Source organism: Schistocerca cancellata, chromosome 2 (assembly GCF_023864275.1).
Source record: "Schistocerca cancellata isolate TAMUIC-IGC-003103 chromosome 2, iqSchCanc2.1, whole genome shotgun sequence".
Classification (NCBI taxonomy): domain Eukaryota; kingdom Metazoa; phylum Arthropoda; class Insecta; order Orthoptera; family Acrididae; genus Schistocerca; species Schistocerca cancellata.
In genome coordinates, this window is record NC_064627.1 from 1,051,788,780 (window position 1) to 1,051,800,063 (window position 11,284).

At 40.9% G+C, this 11,284-nt stretch overlaps 1 long non-coding RNA gene across 1 annotated transcript; it reads left to right on the plus strand.

The window, feature by feature from the left end:
- Positions 1-10,436: 10,436 nt before the first annotated feature.
- Positions 10,437-11,048, plus strand: LOC126149493 (uncharacterized). Its single transcript, XR_007530937.1, has 3 exons — positions 10,437-10,511; positions 10,670-10,780; positions 10,959-11,048. It is a non-coding gene; the product is annotated as an uncharacterized LOC126149493 (long non-coding RNA).
- Positions 11,049-11,284: the final 236 nt, after the last annotated feature.

The following is an 11,284-nucleotide window of genomic DNA, read 5'->3' on the forward strand; positions in this document are numbered from 1 at the left end:
GTTTTTCGTTCCATAGATCCGTGCTGAGGAGAGCCTCGTGGATGTAGAACATGTCGATTTTTTTAAGCTGAAATAACAATACTAATAGTATGAATAAATACAATACATCATTTGTTTCTATTAAAAATTTCGCCAATGGAGTAGAAGGGGTAGTAAGTCTTTCAGGCTCCTTTTAAACTGATCTTTATTTCTAACTAAATTTTTTATGTTTCCTGGCAAATTATTGAAGATGAGTGTTCCTGAGTAGTGGACTCCTTTTTGAACTAAAGTAAGTGCTTTTAAAGTCCTTGTGCAGATCATTTTTGTTCCTGGTATTGTATGTATGAACTGAGTTGTTTGTTGGAAAAAGAGATATATTATTTACGACAAATTTCATTAAGAAGTAAATATACTGAGAGGCAGTAGTTAGTATACCTAGTTCTTTGATGAGGTTTCTGCAGGAGGTCCGTGAATTTACTCCACAAATAATACGTATTACACGCTTTTGGACCTTGAAAACTTGTTTGACTTCAAGATTTACCCCAAAATATTATCCCATATGACATTATGGAATGAAAGTATGCAAGCTTTTTCATTTTTATGTTGCCTATGTCTGCTAACACTCGAATTGCAAATACAGATTTGTTAAGGCCTTTCTGCAGTTCTGTGGTGTGCTCCTCCCAACTGAATTTATTATCAAGTTGTAATCCCAGGACTTTTAAGACTGTCAACCTCGTATGTATGGTTCCATTTTTTCCCCCACTTCTTTTTCGCATGTGCACACAATGCAATTGGGGTACGTAGAACTGCTGCGGTTAATAACAAGTTGTTGTCAGCCATCTTGAACTTTGACGAAAAATTTGATGACAGTGTAATACCCCCTCTAGCACTACGTCAAAGATCTTTGTCAAATATATTGGACGGAATATTGGATCACATCTTTGATCAAATCTTTGACAAAGAAATTTGATAGTGTAATACCGACCTTAGCAACAGTTAACTCGGGTTAAACTGCAATCCCATCAGCACGAGTTGACCCGGTTTGGTAACTCGAGGTGACGCATCTCTACAAATACTTCACTTTCTAGATATTCAGCAGATGTCACTCTCTCACTCTTCAAACCAATCAACACACCGTTCCTCTTTTAGGGGACTGAAGACTCATCGCATTGATACCTCTCCGTGACACCACTACGACGCGTAGATACCCGGTCTTAACCGACTGTCGTTGTCGTACCGAGTTCCTTGAAGGGTTTTATATTAAAACGTATGTCCTGTGAATTGTATGCTGTTTCAAATATTGAGGAAATATCGAAAATGCGTCGTCATTAGCTTGGTTTGTTATAACTGAATGCAAGTAAACAACACAGGCATGGATTCTCTGTGTTCGCTGTAGTATAGCGTGGGGAGATAGAGTCGTCGAGCTGCGATTGATATATAGATGGTACGCTAATGATAAGTCAAAAATCCCATGAAAATAGCAGGGAGAAAGGAAATGTAGCGCTCCTTCAGCAGTTTTTTTTTATTTCTCTGGCCGGGCTATGTGTTTCATTTACAAATTAAAAACTTAATCTATGTACTATAATTTGAGTTGTGTACGACAATTTCACGATCTTGAATGCAGAAACCCATCTCTTCTAGTTGCCAACACAGATAATAAATAATAGTTCAAAATGGTTCAAATGGCTCTGAGCACTATGGGATTTAATTTCTGAGGTCATCAGTCCCCTAGAACTTAGAACTACTTAAACCTAACTAACCTAAGGACAACACACACACCCATGCCTGAGGCAGGATTCGAACCTGCGACCGTAGAGGTCGCGCCGGTTCCAGACTGTAGCGCCTAGAACCGCTCGGCCACCCCGGCCGACTAAACAATAGTGTTTTTCAACCTGTGGGTCGCGACCCCCTGGGGCGTCGCAGAGCCTTGCTCAGGGGGTCGTTAGAAATGTTCAAATGTGTGTGAAATCTTATGAGACTTAACTGCTAAGGTCATCAGTCCCTAAGCTTACACACTACTTGACCTAAATTATCCTAAGGACAAACACACACACCCATGTCCGAGAGAGGACTCGAACCTGCGCCGGGACCAGCCGCACAGTCCATGACTGCAGCGCCTTAGAACTCTTGGCCAGGGGGTCGTGGTCGCAGGGGAAAGCACCTGCAGCATGGCTGGTAACGAATGTTTCATGACGATCATCTGCTATTGCATGAATGTCACACGGAAGTGACAAGGTTTTGTGAAAGCACCTTGCAGATTCGCTCACGTTCACATCTGATACTTAATTATAACAATGAATACGTATTTAACTTAAACCTGTTGAAGAGTTAAAATACGCAATCACTTGCAGCAGTGAGAAGCAACACGATGTCTATCGATCTCTTCCCACTTCTGTGGAATGGAGCTAGGGCGCAGAGAGTCAGTAAGTCTTGTACAGATAGTAATTACCTCTGATAGTTTTGCAGGAAGAGGGAAAGGACCACATCAACTTCTGGGCTGGAACGGCGGTGCAGTGGCAGCGTCGTGTATATTACTGACGTACCATTCATCTGCTGTGATAAAAATATGAAGCGGAACGGGAACAATTTATGAAAGCGCATTTAAAAGACGCTCACGTTCAAATGTGATACATAATGGCTGCAACAACACGCACGCAGCTCACGTGCAAAATTTGGCACCTCTGTTACCAGAATGCATTTCAGTAACAAGCTTCCAACCAAACAATAGATCGCTAGGATTGGCACTTGTGAGACAAGGCACGAAGTAAAGCAATTTCTATCGAGCAGATCTAGGATGCCTGAGCTCAACTCAGACTTTAATTCACACACTGCATGTTGACATTGTTTCTATTTTTCTATTTCTGTGGCTTCATCGAGATTCTCACAAAATCATCGTTGCTGGCCACATGGTTAATTTCTCATTTCATTCGTGTAGTTAATTGTGGTGATTGCCGTGATGTGAATCATTGTTTCTTTGATAGTGCTCTGCAAAAGAGTTGAAAAATAACTTACAAAAAACTAGTGCCATCATTTATTTTATGCATCCACTATTTGGTGAGGATGATTCTTGGAAAACTGTTTGAATCTTCCAATGCTACGCATGCTTTCTCCTGTGTACGTAGCAGCTCTCATTGAAGATTTGTAAATGGGGTGAAGCAATTTTTTCTGCTCCCTTTCCCTTTCGCAGCATTCAATCACACACAATATAATTTTGCGAGCATCGCTACGAAATACTGGTTTCCTTCTAACCGTAGGCCTACCGGTAGGGGTTGTTGGCGACTCCCGAGATGGGCCAGCAACTGCCTCTTCACTCATTTTGATAATGTTTAGCACAACTGCACAATAAAAACACGCAGAACAGTACAGCGCAAAACAATAACGAAGCAGACGACAATGGGTACCTTGTACAACACAGTCAGCTACGTAATGTTGGCAGCAGTCGAAACTGCGTGCCTACCGAAGCCTCCCGAAGTTTACCGACTTCTACCGATTCAGGACTAGGAAGAGGTCTGCCATCTAAAAGTTTACACACTGTATTGGTTAATGCGCAGCTTTACTGTATTCGTGTTGGTTAACGATGACATATCTAAAATGTAATACGTATAGAGGTATTTCAAGGACATGAAGTAACATGAGTCTTGCTAGCAACGCCGTCACAGAGAATTTGGCAACATCGTCAAGGAGACCGGAGCGGAGGTAATAACAATAACTGCAACGCGACGAGTGTAGCAAACAGTACAGCAGAACACTGCATTGTCGGCGGCGTTGTCTTTGTCAGAGCGTCTGATATATTTTGTTCGTCGTCGTAATAATAATGATAATAACTGTTTTCCTCCGAGTTTTCTGTTATTTCATTGTCGTTTCTTTCCCGCGGAGCCATACCGTCAAGAATAAAGTCAATAACAATAATGGTACGATCCAGCGATTATACGCAGATGCACAGCGCTTGATCGGAACAACTGCAATTTGATGCCTGATGACTAATGTGTCACATTCGTATTATTAAAAAGCTTACTTGAAACTTATTAAGATTTCATTGTTTTGAACAGTTTTTATTCATAGGGCGACACTAGCGTGATCTGCCAGGGGTGCCACTTAGCCAGATGAAAGTGAGCAAGGGTTATAGGTCCTAGACTACAATAAAAATACAACAATTTCAATGAGAAGGCTGTGCCGGCCGGTGTTGCCGAGCGGTTCTAGGCGCTTCAGTCTGGAACGGCTCGACCGCTACACAGCCTTCTCAAATGGTTCAAATGGCTCTGAGCAGTATGGGACTTAACATCTGGCGCGACTGCTACAGTCGCAGGTTACAATCCTGCCTCGGGCATGGATGTGTGTGATGTCCTTAGGTTAGTTAGGTTTAAGTAGCTCTAGGGGACTGATGACCTCAGATGTTAAGTTGAAATGGCTCTGAGCACTATGGGACTTAACATCTGTGGTCATCAGTCCCCTAGAACTTAGAACTACTTAAACCTAACTAACCTAAGGACATCACACACATCCATGCCCGAGGCAGGATTCGAACCTGCGGCTGTAGCAGTCGCGCCAGATGTTAAATCCCATACTGCTCAGAGCCATTTGAACCATTTGAGAAGGCTGTGCCTGTTTACTTATTAATAATTTTTCAAATCGTGGTTCTATTTTTGAGACACAAATCACCAAATCATTTTCTGGTCTAAGTCTATTTCTCTTCTTGGTTTTCATGTTCACCATTGAAGAGAACGCTAATTCACAAAGGTAGGGAGTAGCGAATGGCACTAATAATTTCAAAGTTTCCTTTGCCAGCTATGGATACTCTTCTTTTCTCTTCATCCAGAAGACGTCAATCTTTTGCGAATTAAATTCCATTTTAAGCATCCCGTCAGCTGCTAAATCTATGTGTTTCTTTCGTCATCGTGCTCAGATCAGCCAGTTGTACTGACATATCTAAAAAAAGGATTTAGTATCCATCTACGACCGTTGTCAGCGTCAGAGTTAAGCTCTGGAAAATAACTTAACAGTTTCTCTTCCAAATTATGCAAGCTATCTATCGTGCAAGGAATGTGAGAACTTAGTGTCACTGACTGGTCCACTGCAATTTCTTCGACAATCGTCTGAATACAAGGGAAACACTGAAACACCATCTTTTGTAAAAACGTTGACCACAAACTAAGTTTTGCGAGGAATCCTTCGATTTTATCCTTAGCTGTTATAATGTATTCTTCTTTCCCTTGGAGACTCTTGTTTAAAATTTGTGGGTGGTTAAAACGATCCTCGCGAAATGCTAATTTTAATAGCCAAACAGGGCCACAAAAGTAATACGCATATCCAGATTTGGAATCTTGTAAGAACATTAACGATTCAGTTTTTAATTCCAGAAGTTGTGTCAATACCTTTCATTTGGAAAGCCACCTGAACTCTGTGTGATAAAGGAGACTTTGATGGAGCGAAGCCATGTCTTCACAAATGATCCTTGTTCTGTGTTGGTGCGACGTGCCACAAGGGCGCAGCAGCGGCCGGACACTCGCTGCAGGTAAGAATTGTTTCTGCCCGCCCGTCCACACAATGCACAGCCAGAACTGTCCAGGACAGGGGAGACACTAGTGATGGGCTAAACTGCGATTTTCCGATATCAGTGATTTCTGTGAATGCTACTTTTCAGTATATGTTATTCTTAACTGTGATTTGTCGCAGTTAAGAGTCGCAGTTAAGGAACATAGGTCGTGCATCCCTCCGCCACTGCTATTTCTGCGATTTCTGCTACTTCCGCGATTTCTGCTACTTCTGCTATTTCTGTGACTTCTGCTACTTCTGTGATTCCTGCGATTTCTGCGACTTACCACCGTATGAAAAAATTACATCTGTCAACACAGAAAATTGCATCTCAACAAACCTGTCATTGGCAAGTATGTTTTACGTTTTTCCTTCCGTTGGCATTAATTTTGTATTAAAGAAACAACTGTGAAAATATTAATAGTGTAATTAATATGTAAGTAGCCGTACAGTACCGTAATAGTTCGTATTTAGAAAATGAATTCTAACATATTATGTTCACAGGTACCTGAACTACATTTCAGTCACTCAGTAAAGTGATAACTCAAAATATCATAGTCAACAGATCTGAAGAAATTGCCACTGCGTCTTTAGACCGTTTTCGTCAGACGAGAGGTTAGTCTCTAAGCGTTTCGATGGACTTAATTACTTCAGTGAGATCGTTCTTGCAAATGTGATATTCATTATAGCAAATATTAGCAATCTACTCTGTCAATTATATTGCTAGTAATTAATGACAGCAAAAATTGTTTAATAATCCTTGTGTTTTTGCAGACACAGTTCTGACTCTGATTACTGGTTGCTGTACGTATCTATCCATATCAAGGCTGTTTTTGAGAGAGACTCGTGAAGATTCAAGACAGCTCTTAGAGGATTTGCAGTTTAAAAGTGAAATAATTGTGAAATAAGTGTGTGAATGATTAAACTGTGTTTTATTGAAGTTGTTGTGCGATTTTAAAGGAATAATAAATGTCAAATACAGTGAGTGAATAATAAAAATCTCATTTTCCACATGTTTAAGCCGTCCTATACCCATAATTTTCCGCCACTTACTTATTGGTAAACACTTGTTGGAGAGTGACATGCCGCCCCCCCCCCTTTCTCCACAATCTTGGTGTGACACTGACCTGTAACATATCCCGAAGTCTACAATATGCATTTTGAGGCTGTTGATATGAAAGTGGGAAGTACAGATCTTCCAGTTAAATCAGAAATAGCTTAAGTGCATTACTTGAAAGTAACACAGGAAAAGCTTACTTATGTAGGTGGTAGTAGTGTCGGCAAAAAGTTCTTGTATGTGAAGTTGCCATGTAGAACAACAGGTGTAAAACTTTTCTCCCGAGTCTTGAACTGTGTCGGAACAAAAATGAGGCATTCATATGACTGTTTTCATTTCTCTACACTTATACAGATGTCTGAGTTCTGCTGTGTTAACATTGCGAAGTCCTGTAGGCATGTGGAGTATTAACCAAAACTGTCATATTGGAAGCAGAATCAAACACATTTGTTACGTTACTTGATATTTTCAGGAGAAAAAGACAATGTTGCTTCTTATTAATATAATACATTCAGAGTCACAGCTGTGTTTGACCAACCATAACTGATGCTGAATGTGCATGTCATCATATAATATGAAGGGCTTATTTCAATAGTGGTACAAGTCCATTACCTCCACTTTTCTGTCTATAATGCTTCTGAAATTAGCGATCCAAACAAACATAAATAAAGGTTCATCTCTAGCAAGAAGCCATATGCTTGAATATTTCTGGTATCTCAAATGCAGATTTGTCAGCGCTCATTTAACTTTACGACTCTGTATCTCAAAATGAACAAAAATGGACTTGTACCACTATTGAAATAAGCCCTTCATATGCACACACAGCACATCGATCTCGTGAGGCACAAGGCTCTCATAACGAAGTACGTACGTCGGTCAACAGATGACACTAGGAAAGGAATGTTAACTGCGCTTTTTAGTTGCTACTTGCGACTCTTAGTTGTGATTTGTCACGGAAATCGCAGTTTGACACGGTAGCGAATAGCGTAGTATGAACTTTGCTCAACAGATGGCAGTGCTAACTGCGCTTTTTAGTTGCTACTTGCGACTCTTAGTTGCGACTTGTCACGGAAATCGCAGTTGGACTCAATAGTGTATCGCAGAGATGGGCGTAGTACGAACTTTGACCCACAGATGCTACTGTTACCCGCGCTTTCTAGTTGCTACTCGCGACTCTTAGTTGCGACTTGTCACGGAAATCGCAGTTAGACTCGATACCGTATCGCAGAGATGGACGTAGTACGAACTTTGGCCAACAGATGGCACTGTTAACTGTGCTTTTTAGTTGCTACTTGCGACTCTTAGTTGCGACTTGTCACTGAAATCGCAGAAAGCAGTGCTAAATTCGACCAATAGATGGCTCACGTCTTTGAATATGAAATACTACTTGCGACTGCTAACTATGACTGAAATCGCTGTTAGATTCTGTAAAGTTGCTACTGTGATATCTGTGACTTCTCAGTCACTGTGATTTCTAACAGATACGCGATTTCCTGCCCACCACTAGGAGACACCAGACGGGCCGTGACCGCCAAGTAAAGCAGCGCGCACGCATCTGTGACTGTGTCTCGCAATGTAATCTCTAAATACAGTCCACGTTTACCAATCATGTACTTTCATTTTCAACCGCCTTTCCTTTGCAACGAGTATATGCATTCGTTTGGACTGTGGAAAGAGCGAGGCAGCGCAGAATTTACCGCGCGTTTTGCAGCTGCCTACGTTTTTGGTCCTCCGGGCGCGGGTATAACTAGTCGAACATTTTCCAGCATAAAAGTTACGTGCTTTGAGTTGCACCTACCGCGAATTACGAGTATCCGGTTATCGTGGTTTTCTGTGTGATTCTCCGAGATTACCATATGCTCCGCATGTCTCTCAAGCATCAGCAGTGACAGACGTCCACGCTAGAGCTCTCCAAGGTACCAAAGCCGCGAGAATCGTTTTGTGAAGTGCACCTCAAGCCAGCAGACGTCGTAAGGCTCGATTCACACGGTGGGCAATGTCACGTCAATGTCAGTGACGTCACACACCGTCAAAAATCCACTTGCATTCACACTGGACGGAACGTCAAGCGACGGCAAAACTTCAACCACGTTTTGGCGCGTTATTGGAAACTCGCAGAAGTGTTCACGAGAGAGGATGGCGGACATTATATTTAGTCTTGATGAACTTGCTACGATTGCAGTTGCTTTAGATGATGAGGAAACAGAGCGGAAATTGGCAAGGCAATCAAAACGAACGTGGGTGAAGAAAATGATTTTGAAGAGAATGTGTGAAGGCGAATATCACACATTGTATAGAGAGCTGGAAGAGGAAACGTCATTTTATATTTACGAATGTCGAGACAGCAATTTTTTAATTTGCTGTCTTTGATAAGCAGCAGCATCAAGAAAGCAGACACAAGCATGCGCCGTGCAATTTCTCCACGAGAAAAACTAATGGTTTGTTTGAGATGAGTCTGATGCTTCAGCTTTACCAATTCCTTTGAGGGTTCCTGCTCTGTACCTTTACGTATTTTATAGAACAGAATATTTATTGTAATACTGCACACTATCAACAAATTGATCTATAGGCTAAACATTCACAATTTATGGCCCCTTGTTATGTAGATCTAAATCAGCTACAGTTCGTCCTGCATAAACTTTGGCACTGCAGAGAACCAACTGCACACTGTATATGAATGTGGAACATCGAACTTTTTACTGCATTTGTACTTAAATAAGCTGTATCCATACGAAATGTTGAGAGAGACTCAGTATCAGAAAGTATGTAAATAAATACTATACATAAGCAAACTACTAGCCAAAATGACTATGTGGCGTAGAATACTCATATTTGCCTCGGAATGATAAGTATTACATATAAACATGGTCGAAATAAACTTTCACGACTCGCGAATAACAGTGAAATTGGGAAGCAGAAAGGCTCTAAGCTCTGCTAAACGTTTTCACCTCCTAATTGTGAGTACATACACACATAAATAATGCAGGTGCGATGTTATACATCTAAATACACTACATACAAAATAAATATAATCTGCAGTAGGCTTACAATATTCATACAGTTATTTACCTGGGCGACCGATAACCAATTCAATTTTCTTCCATATTTCTTATTTAAACAAAGTGTCGCTATATTTTTTGCAGCTCATGTCATACAACTCCACATTTTGGCAAACAAGTTCGATTAACTTCTCGTCGTTCATGTTTATATAAAAACATTTTATAACTAACAACTCGGTAGATATTTTCGATGTGGAGAACATTGCTAGCAGAATCAAACTCGTGCCATGCGAGCAGCCGCAGAACAGACAAAAAAGTAACAGCCAGTCGTAAGCAGTTCGCCAACCACGTGACCACCACCGTCAATGTCAAATTATTCTTTCGAAGTATACCGGCCGGCAGGCAAACTGACGTTGACGTGACGTTGCCCACCGTGTGAACCTCGCTATTTGAAAGCATTAGACGAATATTTTGACGTCACGTGACCCGCGTTGAGGTGACGTTGCCCACCGTGTGAATCAAGCTTAACACAGCCAAGCAGTTCCGACAACACGACACCAGTTAGTGTTGGGCTAAACTGCGATTTTCCGTTATCAGTGATTTCTGTGAATGCTACTTTTCAGTATATGTTATTCTTAACTGTGATTTGTCGCAGTTAAGAGTCGCAGTTAAGAAACCTAAGTCGCGTATCCCTCCGCCACTGCTATTTCTGCGATTTCTGCTACTTCTGCGATTTCTGCGACTTCTGTGACTTCTGCTATTTCTGCGACTTCTGTGACTTCTGCTACTTCTGCGATTTCTGTGACTTCTGCTACTTCTGCGATTTCTGTGACTTCTGCTACTTCTGCGATTTCTGTGACTCCTGCGATTTCTGCGACTTACCACTGTATGAAAAAGCTACATCTGTCCACACAGAAAATTGCATCTCAACAAACCTGTCATTGGTAAGTATGTTTTACGTTTGTTCTTCCGTTGGCTTTAATTTTGTATTAAAGAAACAACTGTGAAAATATTAATAGTGTAATTAACATGTAAGTAGCCATACAGTACCGTAATAGTTCGTGTTTAGAAAATGAATTCTAACATATTGTTATGTTCTCAGGTACCCGAACTACATTTCAGTCACTCAGTAAAGTGATAACTCAAAATATCATTGTCAACAGATCTGGAGAAATTGCCACTGCGTCTTTAGACCGTTTTCGTCAGACGAGAGGTTAGTTTCTAAGTGTTTCGATGGACTTAATTACTTAAGTGAGATCGTTCTTGCAAATGTGAAATATACCCCATTGAGTGGCTTTCATTACAGCAAATATTAGCAATCTACTCTGTCAATTATATTGCTGGTAATTAGTGACAGCAAAAATTGTTTAATAATCCTTGTGATTTTGCAGACACAGTTCTGGTTGCTGTACGTATCTATCCACATCAAGGCTGTTGGGAGAGACTCGTGAAGATTCAAGAGAGCTCTTAGAGGATTTGCAGTTTAAAAATGACATTATTGCGAAATAAGTGTGCAGATGAGTGATTAAACTGTGTTTTATTGAAGTTGTTGTGCGATTTTAAAGGAATAATAAATGTTAAATACAGTGAGTGAATAATGAAAATCTCATTTTCCACACGTTAAGGCCGTCCTATACCCGTAATTTTCCGCCACATATTTATTGGTAAACACTTGTTGGAGAGTGACATGCGCCCCCCCCCCCTCTTTCTCCACAAT